This window comes from Salarias fasciatus, chromosome 9 (genome assembly GCF_902148845.1).
Source record: "Salarias fasciatus chromosome 9, fSalaFa1.1, whole genome shotgun sequence".
NCBI lineage: Eukaryota > Metazoa > Chordata > Actinopteri > Blenniiformes > Blenniidae > Salarias > Salarias fasciatus.
This window is the reverse complement of record NC_043753.1, coordinates 9,938,078-9,956,625: the sequence shown is the minus strand read 5'-3', so window position 1 is coordinate 9,956,625 and position 18,548 is coordinate 9,938,078. Positions and strand designations below refer to the sequence as shown.

General features: G+C 43.5%; 1 protein-coding gene across 1 annotated transcript in view; it reads right to left on the bottom strand.

Moving 5' to 3' along the window:
- Positions 1-17,923, bottom strand: part of LOC115394379 (cadherin-20-like) — an 81,616-nt gene extending 63,693 nt beyond the window's left edge. The window contains exon 1 of the mRNA XM_030099683.1: positions 17,599-17,923. The gene's annotated coding sequence lies outside the window, so the exon portion shown is untranslated. The remainder of the gene's footprint in view (positions 1-17,598) is intronic.
- Between the last annotated feature and the right edge of the window lie 625 nt (positions 17,924-18,548).

Sequence of the window (18,548 nt, the reverse complement as noted above, 5' to 3'; positions counted from 1 at the left end):
TTTTATAGAATCTCTTGTCCATCCACATCTTTATTATTTCCCATAATTACTTTTTAAAAAGGGGTTCTCTCACAGCTGTTCCATTCCATGTGTTTCAACATCTTTAATTAATACAGTTCAAGTCTTCATAAAAATGCATCTTTATTGTGTTTTTGCTCCATAAAAGTTTCCTATTTGCACGACAGTTATTTGAAACCAGAGTCTGTTTACACGGAAATGGCTCGCTCTGTATTCAGATTCAGAGCTTCTCCCTAAAGGTCATTTGCCTCATCAGTATTCCCACTTCCTGAATTTAAACTTTTTACCAAAGTTTCTGTGTTTTTTTTTTTCTCAGAAGGACAGCAGCAGGCAGTCCTTACTGGCTGCTCTGCCCTGTGGAAAGTGATGTACATCACCGACTCCACTGCTGGAGCTACAAGTTATGGATGTTTCTGTTAAATCTGGCTGATGCAGTATATAGTGACGCTACATAACCAATCAGTATGTTTTCTTTTTCCTTTCCTGTGGACATTTCCTCAAGTTCTTCAGCAGTAGAAACTTTGCCCATTTCAATGGATATGGTCAACTTTTCACCTTGAGAAACTTGGATTGTTCAGATTTCTCAGCTTTAATTGTCCCGATTTGTATTCACCGTCAGTCCCTTTTCCCCATGTAATACCAGCACCAGCAGGATCTTTATGTTTCAACAGTTTAGTTTGTTTTCTTTCCCTCCAAGTTCTTTCTTGCTCTGTTCAAGGGACAGCAGGTCCTTGAATAGCGCAGGTTGATTCATCCAACTGTTTTACCTCAAGTAATCCAAACATCGAACTGTTGCATTGTTATGTAATTTGGCGTTAAGTCAACCCACATGATGAATCAGTGTGACTTTCTTTTTCCTTCGGCTTCAACCAGCGGTCCAAACATTTACACAACTTGAATGTATCGCGTCAACTTTTCACCTGGCTAAACGTTGACGTTATAAGCTTCTCAACTGCTAAATTGCCACAATTGATTGTGCTGATATTCATGATTCCATTTTTACGCACTAGAAGGGCTTTACTTTCTACCTTCTGCCATGTAAGTCTTCACTTTGTTCATGTTTAGTTTGTTTTCTTTTCCTGCAAGTTTCCATTTGCATTATGAACTGTTCACACAGCTCCTTTATTCTAACATATGTCAATATTTTAAATGTTCCTTCATGTAATTTGGTACAGACAGTAAGTAAACCCACTCGATGCATCAGCATGGCTTTGGTTTTCCCCTGGATTTCTCTTCTGCTTCTATCCTCTCTTTAAAGTTTGGCCAATTTAAAGGATAATCTCTACTTTTTTAATTTGCAAAACCTCGGTGTTTCAAACCATAGAACTATTACTTTAGTTGTCACAATTTCTCAAGCCGGTATTCAGGGTTTCATTTGTATTCACTTCAAGTTATTGTTTTATCAGAAGCCATCAGCATATCAGACTTTCCTTTCCGTACCCTGCTATTTGCATTATTCAGGGGACGGCAGTGTCGGTCAGTTCTGTGTCTTTCTGCACGATATATCTCAATATTATTATTTTTTTAAATGTAATTTGGGAAAAGCATTAAGTAAACCACTATGATGAATCAATACAACTTTCTGTGCGTCTGGGCACTCCCCCTTGCTGTTTCAAACTTCTCAACTACACAATTTCTCATGCTGATATTCATGATCCCTTTTTATATTCACTACAGGTCCGCTCTGTCTAACACCCTATCAGACTTTACTTTTTTTTTTTTTAAACTTTCCGTTTTTTTTCCCTCGCCATTTGTTATTTGCATTATTCAACGGTTGAATCGTGCAGCTGTTTTGCCCAAAGATTTGTCAAATACAACTAAAGGTTGCATTTCCATGATTTGGGACAAACATTAAGTAAATCAATGCAATGAGTCAGCGAAACTGAGCTTTTCTATCAGCAGCTTAAAACTTTGACCAATTTATTGGGGGATGTCAACTTTTTCTCTCGCGCTTCCTGGATCTTTTAAACTTCTCAACAACTTAATTGCATCGATTTTTCCTTCAGGCAATTCCAGTCTAAGTTTTTCACGATGCAAGACTCCCTCTCGGCCCAAAACGTCAAGTTTTATTAATAATAACACGGGTGTCGGTAAGTTATTTAGACTGCTTGATGAATTGACAGTTTTGGTTAGTTTGTCTACTTCAGGTTTTCCCAAAAATATCTTAATAATTGTTGTGTAGTACTATGGAAGTGGGTAGATATATATTGGTTGATCCCACAAGGCAAACATGGTTAAAGTGGTTTCCTTTTTACATTAAAAGTAATTTATTGAACAAAAGGAGAGAAGGATTTGTGTTTTTCCAACAGCTGCTATAGAAACCGTTCCAGACAGGTTAAGTTGCTTTTAAAATGTTTGTTTACGTACTTTTGCGACGCATCTCTTATGTTCGGATGACATTTGTCCGCTTTCACAGCGCGTGCGTGTGCACAGGGGTCAGACCGGCTGCCCGTTGGGTTTCCATCAACCTCTCGGCCACCTTGCCACCGGCTGGTCATATCTGTGAATCTGCAGGCGGGCAGGTCAGGCCGCAGCGGGTCAGCAAAGTTTGTGGATAAAGATACGGCTGATTGCTCACCGGACTCTCATTTCCTCGGCAGAAACGAAAGAGAGGAGTCGATTATCAACTTAAATAGCCCAACTTAAAAAAAAAAAAAGTTACCACCACTTATGTTGATTGCATGAGCTTTCCATTGTTTTTAAACGAGTTTCCTGGGATATTATAATTGCCTCTGTAATACGCAGAGCCTTTTATACCACTCATAAAAGCCAGTGACATTTATCAAGTGGCAGTGTTGTGTTTGTGTGTGAGAACGTGTGTGTGCGTATGTGTGCATGTGTGTGTGTGTGTGTGTGTGTGTGTGTGTGTGTGTGAGATGATTGGGACAATAAGCGGTGCGTGTCTTTAAGAGCGGTATGTCATCCGAGCCTGGGTTCCCGCCCATTAAACCTTACGACACTGTACTTCTATTAAGTTGGGGTATCGCTCATATCCGACTCCCGAACTGCCCGGAGAAGTTTATCCGTCGGTGTCAATCTGTCGTCTGCGGTAATTGTTAAGCAGGTCGTACGTGGAGGTGGGAAAAAAAAAAACGAAAAAAAAGGGAGAGGGGAGGAAAAATAGCTTCCTCAGAAACATGGCAGATTTAATTTGTCAGCCTGGGATGAAAATTGGCCAGTGAAGAAAACAAACGACGGTTACGTCGGCCGATGGTACCAATTCGTCAGCGGGAAGATTGAGGAGCCGGGCTGGAGATAGCTCACATCTCCATAAATCACGTTGACAATTGACTTGAACTGCAGGAAGAGGAGGTCTCCTATAAAGCCGGGCTGAACAGGCGCTGATAGAGGACGTCTCTCTCCCGCTGCCCAGAAATAGAACGACAGCTTGATGAATCGACGATGGACTGTGATGGCCGACTGTTTGAAACCGTAATCTAGGATTTTTTTTTTTTTTCCCCACTCCGGCGTCATCTTTAGCGGCATTTTACCTTTCCGTCTGTCACTTTTATCAATTGTCGGTAAAACTGTTATCGAATTCCTTAAATCCCCATGGCTGTCACAGCTGACATTCCTTCGCTCGGTCCAAACAAATGTCTGCGGTGAAAAATGTAAATTCACCTGTCCGACTGCTGAAACCTCATCAACCGGTTCTGGGTTTAATTTTCAGCTTTTTGCCCTAATTGCAGCCTTCAGGCAGCTTTTTTTTGCAAACCAGAAAAGGCAGAAAAGCCTTTACCAGAAGGCTCCTGTTCTCACAAATGACATGCTCTCTGTATTTTACCAGTCAAAGTTTAGTTTGGCTTCAAAGATGAAGAACCAGAAATTTGGTCAATCAAGAGCCTCATAATTTTCAGTTTAATAATAAATGCTTGTTCTTCTTTTTTGCGCTTAGAAGCTTCAAAATCTATAAAATTGAGATAAGAGCAGCTAAACCAAGCTACCACAGTGTTATCTGAGGCGGGTGTGGAGTAGACACCGAGCGCACAGCAACAGGGAAATAAAGGAGCCTCCCTTCAAACAAGATTTGTGTATTTTAGGTCCTGCGTGTAGCTCTTCCTGACAGTACATGACAGCCCCTCTGCTTCTATTTTCAAGGTGGAAGCTCTATTTTCTGAGTGTTTTGTAAGTTTATCCTTGTGGCCAAATGTCTGTTATCAGTCAAAGTTTAGCTCGGCACGACCGGAGGATGGAGAATTCAGTTTTTGCAGGACAAAAGCAACACTAAAAAGAAAGACAAAAGGAAGAAAGGACAACAGCAAGATAGAATCGATAAGTTGTCATTGTGTAGAATCAATAAAAGTGTGGTAATGGCTGCCAGAGAGATATGAGAAAGAAGAGAATTAACTCTCAAATCAGATCGTAGATCACATGTAAAACAAAATGTGTGAGCTCGTCGAACTCTTTCGCCTCCTGAACACGCTTTAATTGAGCCAATAGTCTGACCATCGGCGTCTTGCCTTTCTCTTTCTGTCAGGATCAATGACGTCTGAGTCAGATTTAAAGAGGTTTACAGTTATTTACCGTCCTGCGTGAGTAACATGAGTCACAGCCCGTTGATAAGATCAGTACATGTAATGCTTCGACTAAAATTAGAAGTTTGATGTCTAGGATTACTCCATCAGGACAGAGTAATGTGATTACAGCCGTGCTTCTGTAATGCATTACTTCTACCAGAATAGACGGAGGCGTGCCGGAACCTCTCGCGTTGCCCTCCTGCGAAGATGCATTACTGCGTTGACACCCGGCAGGGCGGTTGAGCGTCTCCCTCGCCGTTGGTGGCTCGCAGATCCTTGTTTACGCGAGTTTCACCAGATGTTGATTCAACCATTGAACAGATGACAGACTTAGCCAGCAGCTGAGGAGACAAATCCACAGTCCAACACTCAGCAGGCGCCGCACTTGGCTTTTTTTCCTCCGCCTGCTTTGTTTACATACGTCTGTCTGCATCGCGCAGTCTCTCTTTCTTGTCTCACCATTTCTGACTTGTACCATGTTTTTTTTTTTTTTTTTCTCCCCTTCCTCTTTCATTTCTGCTCGGCACATTTTGTTTGAATACTGATCACGGTGTAAAGTTGCAGATTAGAATTTCAAAACTGTAGTAAACCAAAGAAACGAGGGAGGGTAGGGGGAAAAGTTACATGTGGAGCTGTGTAATAGTCAAAGAAGGGAATAAAACAAGCTGGAGTTTTCCTCAGGAGAAGTAATTTACTTCAGTGGCTCCAATAAACATCAAGTCTGTCCGGCGACGCCAAACGCGTAAAGCTGTCCGCGTCGAAACGAGAGACGAGAGCGTCAGTAAAACATGACTCCCGAGGTCTTCCTCTCATGATTTCAGCTCTATTCCCAGCACAACATGGAGAGACGGAGAAATAATGACCATTATTTTTGCAGGTTTTGGTCAGTTCAGCCTCCAGAGAGCGGTTGAAGCGAAGGCAGTTCTGTAACAAACCACTCCGCTGGCAAACATTTCCTCGGGTTTACCTTATCTTTTAAAGGATATGTTGTCATTTCAGTAAAACAGGGGGGGGAAAAAAGTGCATCCTAAAACACTTAAGCCTCTCTGCAGAGTGTGTATCTCTTACAGCGAGCTGGTGAATTTTTATATATATATTTAAGACTGTATGTTCACTCTTCACAGCAGTGATGTAATCCGTAAAAAAATGCCCCGGCGCCAGCGGTGCATGAAAAGCAAAGACAACATTTTCATCCATCTGAAGCATCATACAGAGAGAAATCCATTGTTAGACAGAGACCAATTTCTCCAACAACACTGGGTCCAGTGGACCGTGGCGCCGCGCAGCCGTGGGACGGGGGGGACGCGCCGCACGACTCCGCTTTTATTCTCCACCGCGGGCCGCGTGTCGGCTCCCGCGTTCAGCAGGTCGGCCGCCACTTTTCACAAACACACTCTTGGAAAATGTCAGAAATGACAAACCCGGGGTTGACACACAGACGGCGGAAAAAGGGAGGCGAGTGGAAAGTGCTGGGCTGGAGTGAACATCTGGAGTCTGCTGAAGTTTTTCACTAAATTCAGCCTCCAACAGGATGTATGATTGTTTACAATGTGCAGCAACATGGGTTTCATGAGCTTGGATCGATCTGTAGCAGTGAACGAAGCCACTCTGCATTCACTATTTGGGTATTTCTGTCCATCTCCTGGATTCTTATGGATGTGGAGTGGATCTTGCGAACCACCAGGAGTTGTGGGAGAAAGTGTTAAGAGTAGAAGAAACCTAAACCAAAGCCAAAAATGGCAACTTGTATACCCCCTTAAAGCTCCTACACAACTTGTAATCGACAAACTTTATTTGTAACACCAAGCAACACACTTTTTCTAAGCTTTAAAGATTCAGAGTTAATCGTCAGTGTTTTGATCTCCTTCATTTCGATGGGTTGTAGGAGTGACGATGTGCAGTTTGGTGACTGTGAGCCCCTCAAAATGTGTTGCAATTATACAACCTTTCCCTCTAAGTCCGTGCAATCTTCCCTTCGCTGTCGACTGTCGCTCATGTCGGATGTGTAAAGCGAACTCTCTCTCGACACGCTCGCTGGCGTGGAAATAAATCAAGGGAGGAAACCGAGGCGCATCCATTATGGATGCCCTCCTATTCTTGCATGTGGCATCGCCTCCCATCTCCCCGCTCTTAATTCGCGTCTGGCTCCTCAAATATTTAAAGGTAGGACTTAAGAATTGAAGTGACTGCAAACACGGATCCCGGGGAACACTTGACAAGACGAGGTAGCCTGTTGTACAAGACAGGCACTTACTCCAACATATGGCCACCGGAGCTCGCCGCTGGAGTTTCAGGAAAGCGACGCCGAGACACGGCTGCTCTGCGGCTGACTGACATCAGGCAGTTATAAACCGATATTCATGCAGAATTGGGTTTTTGGGGGAAATTACATGAATGAGAAGTACAACTCACTTTATGTAGGACTCTGTAGACTCAAAACTTCATAAAATCCCCCGAAATGAATGGAAAACAAAGAAAGTTTTCTCATTGCAAGCAAAGAAGTGATATTTAAAAATAATCACTAAAACTAATTGCTTGTAAAAACTGTGTCAAATTTGCCAAAAAGGTTTGTGCTGAAACATGAAGAAAAGTGATTGTTGGTTGTGTAAATAGACCCTCCCAGCATGTACGGTCATGATATCATTTATACAAGTTAACGATATTTAAGAAGTGGGGTGAAAAATAACAAATGAAGCCAAAAAATTCTAAAAAGAAATAGTTCTCGGTTCAAATTTAACACTGTTTCGACATTACAAGGTGATAATGAACCAGTGCTGTTGTGTACAGCTTGTTCCAATCATCTAAATGCAAGAAAAAGAATCAAAAGCTTTGTTTAGATTTACTGAAGAGGCAAAATAGATATGAAGACTAAAGATAAGAGTCATTTTGTGAGGGAACAATATGCTACAAATATTAGTGGCAAGTACACAGACATTCATCTGGACAAATTACCAAGTTTTATTACTATTCTAAAAAACCACTGATGTTGCTTTTCGCCTGTGAAAGCTAATTTGAGTTGGTAACCATGAGTTTTCTACTTTAGCTTCATATTCATTTTATGCTGCAGATGTTCAGTCACAGATTGAACCTGAAATGTAATCCATGTGAACGCTGCCGATTAAACTGTGACTTTCCTTGACCTCAAAACATCCCTTTGATTTTCGGATGTTTGCGACCTGAATGTGTGGATGTTATTTTTCTTTTTCAGGTTGTGTTTTTTCTTTTTTTGTGGTTTTGACCCCGTGAGTCATCAAAACAGTGCTTACTGGGAAAACGTTAAGTGGTTCTCCTTCAAGTCTGATTTCACGGCGACCGAATGAGGCGAACAAATCTCCTCGGGAGACGCACGAGACCCCGAACGCGGCGGAAAGAGAAGCCGATCCTCCCATCTGCCTGGGAATTCCTGTAGACAGGCGATAACGAACTCTGGCTGTGCTTATTTCCTCACTTCACTCCTCCCTTACATTTTCCATTCTGTCTCATCTGCTGCTGTACACTCTCCAGCGCACAAAGAGGACACAGGTAATGTGATTTCAAAGGGAATAATGAGGGAGGGGGGGGTTGTTGAAGTGTGTGTTTTTTCAGGTAGAGGCTTTCAGGTTGTGACTGCTGAGCTGAGGAGCGGATCTCTTTTGAACCTTGGGTAGGAGCGAGATCAAACGGGATCGTCGGCGTCGGCAGCGCAGACTGGCGGGCGGATGGCGGGCGCTCCGCCCCGCCACTCCCACCCATCAGCGCAACAAGGCGCTGGCACCGTTGGCGCCATCAAAGAGCGTTAACACGGGAACTCGGGCTCAGAGCGAGCGAATTAATGCGATCCCGCCGGAAAACACAAGAAAATACGCCTTCACTAAATCTTCTCGAGACCGATTTCATTCGGGAATCGAGTCACTGTTTTGCCTGAACATCGGTGCTGCAAAGCTACAGTACCTTGATTAAGATGGATGCCGTGTGATTGTTTTGAGTATTTTGGTTTCGATTCATGTATGTAAAGGGTATAAATGCCTTACTGTGTCTTAAATGTCCCGTTTTGGACCTCTGCTGGTGGAAACTTGCCTTTTTGCCGCCCTCTGTGTGAACTGTGATCAGTTGAGCGACTGCCTCTAAACTCTTCCACTTCCAGTCCTGTAAGGCAGAAAGTGTAGCTGGAGATTTATTGTTTCCCCTCAAAACAAGCCGCCGCTCTCAGCAAACAGCGGGAGGGGAGAAGCAGGAGTGAGACTTTGCTCTTCGGACGGTGTTTTTCTTTGTCTGCGTGGCTCCGGCAGCATCGATCGCTTCAGGTTATGAAAGAGAAACGATGTTTGAGGAAAGCTCAGATCAAAGCTTCCCCGGGCGAACTCGCAGCAAATGTTGTCTGTAACGCCATAAATCTTTAAAGAGGCATTTTGTGTGCGATTTCTGCAGTGTCTGTTTAGTGCAGTAGGGGGCAGCACTGAGTCGCCGTTGCCTCCAGTTTGAACTTAGGTGAAAATTTAAAACATACTGTACATGAAGTTGCACACACTTATGTGGTTCACTCTGAAATTTTTATTATTTTCTTCGTGGTATTTTGGGCCGGATTGGAGCCTCTTGATGACCGATTTCAGCCCAGTGGCCTTATGTTTGACACCGCTGCTTTATGCCCTAAAGCACATCCTATTCATTTAATGTTCGGCCCTGGACGAATGACACTTTTAAAAGTTCAGAGAACTCTGTGGACGAAACCGTCTCACAGCTGAGGCAGGTGATCCGTGCAGTGTGTAAGGTATGCAAGCGTGTGTGTGTGTGTATATGTGTGTGTGTGTGTGTGTGCGCGTGAGCACCGGGCCCCTGATCTCCTCTTTCATCCCTGCGTCTGTGGCAGGCCGCCACCAGCCCCTATCGCTCACCACACTACACCTGTTGGGATGAATCTGATACCTGAAGATAATAGATGGGGAGTTCAAAGAGGAGAACGCGGACAGGAAACTTTTCCAGAGGTCATATTTCATGAGCAATCTGCGCTGATGCAAACACACACACACACACACACACACACACACACACATTCACACTCACAGGTTACGGACAAAGGCTCGCACACACAAACACACGCACTAACAGGTTTTACATCAAGCCCAGACATGAAAAGAAGCAGAAACCAGCTTCAGTTACAGATCTCAGAAAATACATCATCTTCTTTTATTTATTTTTTTTCTCCGTTCTCGTGTGTAATGGAAAGTTTGGCTGCGGGCCGAGGAAGAAGTGGCTTGTTTTTGGTGTTTATTTCTTCACGGAGATCATTTTAGCTGGATCTTTGACACGCCTTGCAACAGAAAGATGGCATTATACCCATTCTGCCAAGCGAGAAAGTGGAGATTTAAAATAAAAACAACTCGACATGAAGGATGATCGTATAGTCCACGTGCATTTTTTCCAACAATTCTCCTTGTAAGAAAAAAAAAAATCTATCGTGCTCACAGCCTGTTCGTGCAGTTTGCCTAGGAAGGACTCAAAAAAGCTGTCACCAACCAGCTGACACTATGAACACAGATATATCATATCGTCATTACACTGAAAAAGCCCAAATCTTCAAAACATCTGTCAAAATATCCTGTCATTCCTAAAATAAGATCCAGTCACCACACAGATTTTTATCAGATAGATCAGATAGATGTACGGATGTTTGTAATTTGACACCAGCCTCATTCTTATCTGCACATGTAACGAACTTGTGAGGACAGTCTGAAAGTCTGCTGCTGTTTGAAGTGGATGCAGTGGTTCACCTGACTATTTTTTTTTTTTCTTTTTTTCTTGGATGGGATCCTACTGTCCTTGGATCTCTTTCACATGGGGAGTCGTAGATCTTGGAGGATAAATTAATGCACGGATCCAGTCCAAAAAAACAGGTCTCCGAGCAACGATTCAAGCAATTAATTAGCAAAACTGGCACCGTCGCATGAAGACGCCACACACTGCACGTATGGAGAGTGAGGGAGAGAAACGGCTGGACGGAGCGGCACGGCGGCGCGAGCCGCAGAGTACAGAAACCTAATGGATCTGTGCTTCAGATTTATGGCAGCTCATCCCCTCCGCCGCTGCGGGAGAGAAAAAGTTGACTGGAGCGCACAGACTCCAGAGACCATAATTCATTTCCCCATCTCGCTCTATTTTATTCAGCCTGAGTACATCGGTGAGTGTTGGGCTCCCTTTTTTTCTTCTTCTTCTTCTTCTTCTTCTCCTCTCCTCTTCTTCTTTTTTTTTTTTTTTTTTGAGCCAATAAAATGTAATCACTGTCTGCCAGGACCAAGGTCGGCCTGTATTCCTTACGCAATGTGATGATGGTTTTGGCCTTCACTGAAGGTCGATTAGCTGTTTATTTTTCCCCGATGTCGGGGAGATGGATCGTTAAAAAATTAAATAGAGGATGTTTGGTTTGGTGGTAATTGCGGATCATAGTTTGCGCTTATAATTTTAGCAGTTTTTTTTTCCTCCCCAGCATCACCCGGCTCCTCTAATCCAGACCGTGATAACCGAGTAGGTAGGATGTTTGAACAGGTTGACAGTGAACACATTTGCAGTTGCCCGAATTAAGCGGGTGACATTTCGACGAGAGGACGGCCTCCTCGAATCCTCTGTTGGCACAAGAAAGACAGTTTGACATCATCCTGTTTACTCTCAGACCTCCAACAGCATCCCAGAATGCACTGCACGGATGCTCTCTCACGGTCAGCGCATGGAAATGTCTTAAAATGTTGTCATTTTCCAGAGGTTTTTCGTGCAGTTTTTCTCATGCAGCTTCACGAAAAATTAGTTATTTTATTCTACAAGGCATCAAACTGTCAGTCTACTCTGCTCGGCCTATTTTGTGGTTTTGCCTTCAGAAATTTAATTAAGTTGAGATTGTTCATTTGAGTGTGGCACATACATTAGATGTACCATGTGAATTGCGTTCTGATGTATATTAGCGACATGAGGCTGTAGGAGTGCAGCAAAGTGCTTCCATTACACTCTTTGTTAAGTGGAAAATATCCATCAGCGGGCATTAAGAGGGACACACTCATCACCTCCAAAGTCTGCATTATAGCCTGAAGAAGACTGAGGCTCTGTTTACACAAAGAAAATGGAAAACTTTCATTGCATGATGAGCTTTTTCTGAAAACATTTCCAAAGGTGGAAAGTTTTGAAAACATTCAGACTTATTGTTGAGAATCAGCTGGAAAAGCAGTCCAAAAGGCGCCGACTAGTGGTCCAACCTGAAAACTACAGCTTTTTCAGCTTTTTCACTGTAAAAATACATAAGACTTTTCTTGTAAAACTTTTCTAAAACAGAAATGCAAAACAGCTACGTTTTCACTTCATTCGTTGGAGTCTAAAAGTGAAACTTTTCTGTCGCGCCAAAGGGACCTTTCTGTAGCGCCCCCTGCTGTGCGGAGGCCAAACTGAACAGAGACACTCAAAGTGGGGATTGCTGTAAACCACGACTCCCACTTATTCCTGTTGAGATACAACGTACGCTCTCCAGTTTGCGTCCATGCTGCGGCTGAGGACAACATGTCCGCTCACACTCGTTCCTCTGTGGACGTCGGTGAGGAATCTGCCTGAGAGAGACGGCTCGTTGTCCCGATCAGCTTCATTTAGGCATCGATTCGCACAATGTGGCCTTGAACATTTGAAATTTCCTCTCTCAAATCCTGTCAGGGCAGGAGGAGAGCGGGGAGGAGGAGGAGGAGGAGGAGGGGAGGACGAGAGAGAATCAATTCAAATTAATTTTAGAAGATGAGGTGTTTCTGTCCATTACTGTAAGCAGGTCTCATCTCGAATGAGATCCATCGGGCGGAGAGCCGGCCGTGGAAAAAACATGATTGCTTTCTTTAACCCGAGAGGAGACGGAATAATTCACTGTCTGAGTTTTTGGAGGGAGTCGCAGGAGCTGCTTAATGAAATGAAAACCTGCATCTTCTGGTGCGTGATCGGGCTCGGGCACGGAGGAATTTGTTCCGACTCGCCGGCAGACAACGGGCTTTGTACGCGCAGGCAGCGCTCACGATTGCATATGAACCGAGGGGAAAACAGCGAGACTTGCCTGTTTTCAAAAAGCCGTAAAGCCTCGGGAATGAGCTGATTATTGGCTGTACATGTTGTTTAAGGTGTTGGAGCTCGCTCTGCTGGCACATGCGGGTTAAATTGTACTTTTGCCCGCCTCGGTCCATTTGTCCACCATCTTTATCTGCCAAATAAATGCTTCTGGCAAAGCTGCTGGTTGGTACTCTTTTGTTAGGAGTAAAACCTCTAATATTTCTACACATGGCCTGTGTTTGGGATGAATAATGCACCAGTGGAACGAGCGAGGGCAACACATTTTTCTGTTGAGCATTCTGACAAAGTTTTCACGAGGGTTTTTAGGTCCTCCAGAGCGGCGAGAGGTTAATCCAGGTCAAATCTGCCTGCATTCAGGTGCATTTTAAGTTGTAAAGAGATTAAAAAAAAAAAAAAATTGTGAGTAGAAATTTGTGAAAAACATGAAAAGTCTTATGATTTGATTTGGATGTTGTGAATCCAAAAACTGGTTTCTTGTTTTGTTATGAAGAAAAGGGCTGTTGCCATGAAACTGCAAAACTTTTCTGAAAGGAACCACTAAAAGTTGAGTTTTCACATATTTGCACCATTATTCTACGCTGTAAAGCAGCGTCTTGTGGCTGTATGTGAATGAAAACATGAGATATGGGACTGTGGGCTCAGAAACCTTCTCTGTTACTTTCTAAAATGTCCTTACAGCTATTATCTGCAATTCTTTCCACCAAACCAGAAGCAATAATTGAGATGCAGGAATTATTCCCCTGGAAAAAAAACAAATGGAGATCAGCCAGGTTTTTCCGCCTAACCCAGATGTCTGTATGAGTAACTGTTGCATGTTTGGAAAATGACCGTGCAACACGTTACCGAGTTGCTTTTCATTGTGGACAGATCTGCTTAACAAAGTGCCGAGTGTGAGTTAAGTCTGGCGTTCACCAAGTCGACGACAAAGGGCAAACCAGGCATTGTGGACTTGAGCCTTTGTTGTAGTGGCAACACGAGCCCCGAGGTCAAGCAATCCATCAACGGCTCAGGCGGATGGACAAAGAGATCCGCTCTGCAACATGACACTGTGCGGGTGTTTCCGTTACTAAACACACATCTGGCCGGGCTCGACCCTGCGAGTGTATTTCAGATTGCGGTGATGACACTCACAAAGACGAGGCTCTCCCCGGTGTCCAATAACACTGGGAAAATGTGCCGTGTGGCGATCAAACGAGCCCCCCTCCTCCAAAAAAAAAAAAACAAAAAAATTTGAAAGGCTAATTGGGAGCAACATGACACCCGTTTCCAGTCAGGCGTGACATGGCAGGTGTACAAGTGCTGACGCCGTCCCGCCGCTGCCGTCGCCCGGCTGATTGACACCATGTTACTTCCCAGACCACAACAATACCAGCAGGGTCCTTGTTATTCCTCTCGCTCTCAAAGGCGCCTTCTGCTCGCCTGTAAAGCCCCATCAGGCGCCGAGCCCTGCAGTCATTCAATTAAGAATTTACTGGGCTATTGATTTCACCACAAGTGAAGTGTCTCACATCTTAGAAACAATAAGGAGGCTCATAAAGCCCCATACCGGCCTTTTACCTAAAGGGTGATGACTCTGGCCGGAGTGCAGAGAAAGGCGTGAAAAGACTAATGCACTGTGTATAAAGGCGAGCGCACACAAAACCCGTCTGAGGCCGGCCTTCCTCCGGCCTCCATCCTGCTCTAATGTGACGGCTCCTTTTGTTTCCAATGCAACCGATAATGTCCAGAGAAGTGATCATAATTAATGCCACTATGAATCACGGGCGTCTCGCCGCCTCCCAAATGTTATGATGAAGGTCATTTCATCGTTTCTCGTCCTGGTTTTCCTCATGCAGTCGCATAAAAGGTTGTCAAATTGAGAGAAAGAGTCAAATGAAGCCAGAAAAATGTAAATTTATGAAGGAAATAAGGACCTTTAAATCAGTAGCTGAACCTTCATCAACTTGAATCCTACCTTATGGTAATTTGAAGTAAGAAAACCAAAAAAAAAACTACTTAAAAACATTTGTTTCGAGAAGGAATCAAAATGTATGCTGAACAGCTGCTGTGACATCTTATTCTGAAACACAACTTCTGCAACAATGAGTTCCTGATTAAATTCAACACTATGCATGTGGGATTGCACCAGCTCAGATCCAATCTTTGTTTCCCCCTAATGTAACAGGATCCTCTATTTGCGATGCTTCTACCATAATAAAAAGTCATTTTACCTCAAGAGAATTTCTTTTAATTGATGCTACCAAGAATCCCAAAAGTGTCATTTCTCCAAAAAGTTATTTTGAAAGTATTTTTACTGTGATTCTCAGTATGAAGTCCAGCAAAAGGATGTGAAATTTAGACAAAGAGTCATAGAAAGCCAGAGAAACTGATGCTTTGCAATAGCTGGTTGATCTTCAGGATTCTCTTTCACAAAAAGCTAATAGAAGCTTGACCAGTCTGATACAAAACGTTGAGCATTCAGTCATAAATGAGCCGAACATGGCCAGCTTGAAGACTGGGTTCATGCTTGTGATGTGTTTTCCTGGTCTAAAGGAATCCCACTGCCCAACTTTGTGTTGTGAGTTCTTCCCTGCATCTAATTTTTCACAATACTGCTCGATTCGGGATTAAATATGAAACAATTATGATCAGTTAGAATCTGATCTATTTCCAGGGTGACAGTCACCTTTGTTTCCAGTGTAAACACCAGAACAAAGTTTGAGAAATGATCTTATATACTGTTTCCATGAGTCTCATTAGTGTCATGGTTTCCAAAATATTCCCCTCTTCAGTCTTATAAAGGGCAGCAAAATTAACCCAAAGAGTAAAAGAACGCCAGAAAAAACTTTATTTTTTTCGACATAGATTCAAAGTTTCTAAACACGCAGTTAAAGCTCACAAACTTTGGAGGATTATATTACTATTTGTAAAGAGATAAAGTTCACTTGGGCACAACGATGTAATTTTTTTTGATAGCTTTAGGTTCCGTTTCATGATTGAGGTACAAACCGAAGAGGCAAGTTTATGAAACATCGGAAGAGAAAATGTGATCATTAAAAGTTCTTTGGAGCAAAAAACTTGTCATCTATTCATATAAATTTGCATTTTTGTGGTTAAGCCTAGCAAAACATACAACAGAGATCAAATTCACTCTTCAGTGTGGTTCAGGTCAGCCTAAAGTCCTTGGTATATATAAATATTTATATCATCCATGTGTGGAGTGGATTTTAACAATTTTATACATAAATCAATCTGAAAGAAAGAACTGAAACGTTTACGTTGTAAAAGTCACCCACCATGAAGGCAACAAAAGCTTTCCAATCATCCAAAAGTCAAATTCATTTTATAGTTTTTCCTCAAGAGAACCAAGATGAAACGAGTGTGGAGCACCAACAAGCATATCAGCTGTTTGTAGAACCTATTTTAGCATTTTTAGCTAAAACAACAGCAAGAATGTGCAAAATGTAAAGTAGCATGTCATCCACATAGAAAGTCATTTCTGGGCTTTTTCCATCTGATAAAAAAAATATGAGAAACCAACAAACCAAATGAAAATGGGTATTTTATGAGATAAAGTAACCAAAAAAAGTTACTAAGACAAAGTAAGTAACATATGTCAACATTAATCTGTTTCAACCAAGTAAAATAGTCATCATCCATACATAACAGAGAATTCAAGAAATTGATTAAAAACAAGCAATAGGCAAAAGGGCGGGGGGGGTGTGATGGACCAAAATCAATGCGGTCATGTGCTAGTTGTCAAATTGACCATTTCTGTAGCATGCAGAAATGATCAATCCATCTTTTTGTTGACAATAACAAAAATAAACAGAGATAAAATCATTGACAGCTACAACAAAAGGTTCGTTTTAGAGGATGTCAAAACGAAAACACTCAAAAAAGCAGCTTTTCATCTACATAAAAAGACATTGCAGCACCTTTCCTCTTCAGCAAACTAATAACAAGGAGTCTACCCAAATGCACATTTAGTGGGCCATTAAACGAAAATTACTTGCTAAAAATCAACCGAAAGCTTCTTGAAAGACAAACAATCACATCATCCTCGCGTAGTAGGAGGTGTTTTTGAGGAAAACTGACATGACACTGACAGGACTCTTAAGAATGCACATTTCATCGTCTTGTTTTTCCATCTCTGGCTCAAATTCCACAAATTCCCTGGATGCTGGCAAAGTTGCCAAGCTGCCACCCCGTAAATCTGCCGTGGCCGACCCCCGAACCCCAGCCTCCTGCCTCCCTCCACCCCGTATGCACGCAGAGCGACCCCGTGTGGCGTCCCGCGAGCCGGGCTGATAAACTTTGGGTCCCTCCTGACAGACTCCCCTGTGCGTCTTTACGCAAAGCGAGTCAGTGCATCTGTTGATGCAGCAACACTCTGAGATTATTACAAAGCTACAGAAACAAACAAAATGGGGAGAGTGAGAGGGGACGAGGAGGAGGGGTGTAAGAGAGTACATGTAGACGCTTAATGAATTCGGTCACAGCGGCGCACAATGAAATCTTTATCCGCGGGGGATGAGGCAGGGGACTTGGCAGCGCCGCGGCGTATCTCGGCAAGGGTGAAAAATAGAAATCCCACTGTCCCCTGTTGGCTTTCCCTCATGTCAGCTGCCGTGGTTACTGAGTTGGATGCCAGTGAGCCCCTCGCTCCCCCTTCCCCCCCCCAAAAAAAACCCCACTCCAGTCCTCCTCCACCTCTTTCTCTATCAGTCTTTTTCAGCCCAACTCTCCTTCACACTTGTCATCCTCCCTCCTCCTGCCCTCTCCCCGCTCTCCCTCCGCTCCCGCTTGTGTTAATAACATCATTATTATTAACACTAATGTGCAGACTGACACTCTCTAAGCCCTCCAGCCTCCTCCCAGCTCTGCGTTCAACTTCCCCACATGTGGCTCAGCAGGACAAAACAAGTGCGTGACGCTCCCGCAAGTCCCACTTACCTTTGAGACAGGTTGCTCTGCGCATCACATGCATGCAAATAGAAGGAATGAAAAGAAAAACCTCTACCTTTAGGAAGCCTCTTTCAACTTCTTCCCACTGATGCAGTTTTCTCACTTTTCCGTCTCTTCCTTCCTCTCTGTCCTTCCAGCAGCGTCAGATCATCACCAGGTTTTTCTGCAGAGAAGGTGAAGTCCGGTGTGTGTGTGTGTGTGTGTGTATGTGTGTGTGCGTGCGCTTTGTAGGGGGGGAAACCCGAGAACTGACACCTCCTGATCAACTCCGCTCCCTCCAGCGAGTCGGTGTGAAACAAAGTAATCTTCAGGTGAAGGGACGGACTTCTTCCCTCCCTCCGTTAGCTCCTCTCTCTCCGCTCAGAGCGCAGTGGATGATCGCCCAGCAGCTCTCGCTCTCCTGTCTGAGCGCGATGCTGTTGCTCCATCCATTCCCAGTCGCTCCTCCGCTCCCCTCCCCTCTCCTTCCTCTCCTCCCTCCCCGCATCCCTGCGCGGCTCATGAATGTTTAGACACGGCAATTGTAGCTGAAAGGCTCCGAATTAACCCACAGGACTGAAAAATCCACTCTTTGGCTCCACTCTCAGTTTTTTCTTTTGTTCTCGCCTCTCGCCGCGACCCCTCTCTCAGCATACGCGACCCCCGTGAATAGCACAATCACTTCTTTTTAGGGGGAGTGATAGTCTATTAACTTTGTGGTCGCCTCTCTCTCTCCTGGATTTTTATCAACAGTCTGTCTGAAGCTTGGATAAAGGATTACAGCCCCCGATGAGGAGGAAGAGAGGAAACCGCCTCATGAAAGAGTCATGAGCAAAGCCAGAAATAATTAAGTTGGATAAATAAATATTTACCATCCTGCTTTTTTTGGTGGTTTAATAATTAATAGTCTTTAAATGTGTGTCATTGGAGTTAATTGTAGACATTAAGGGGGGAAGAAATCGGTGTTTCTAAAGAGCTTGTTTTCTTAAGATACAAAGTCTTAAATCAGATCATGTGAAACATCAA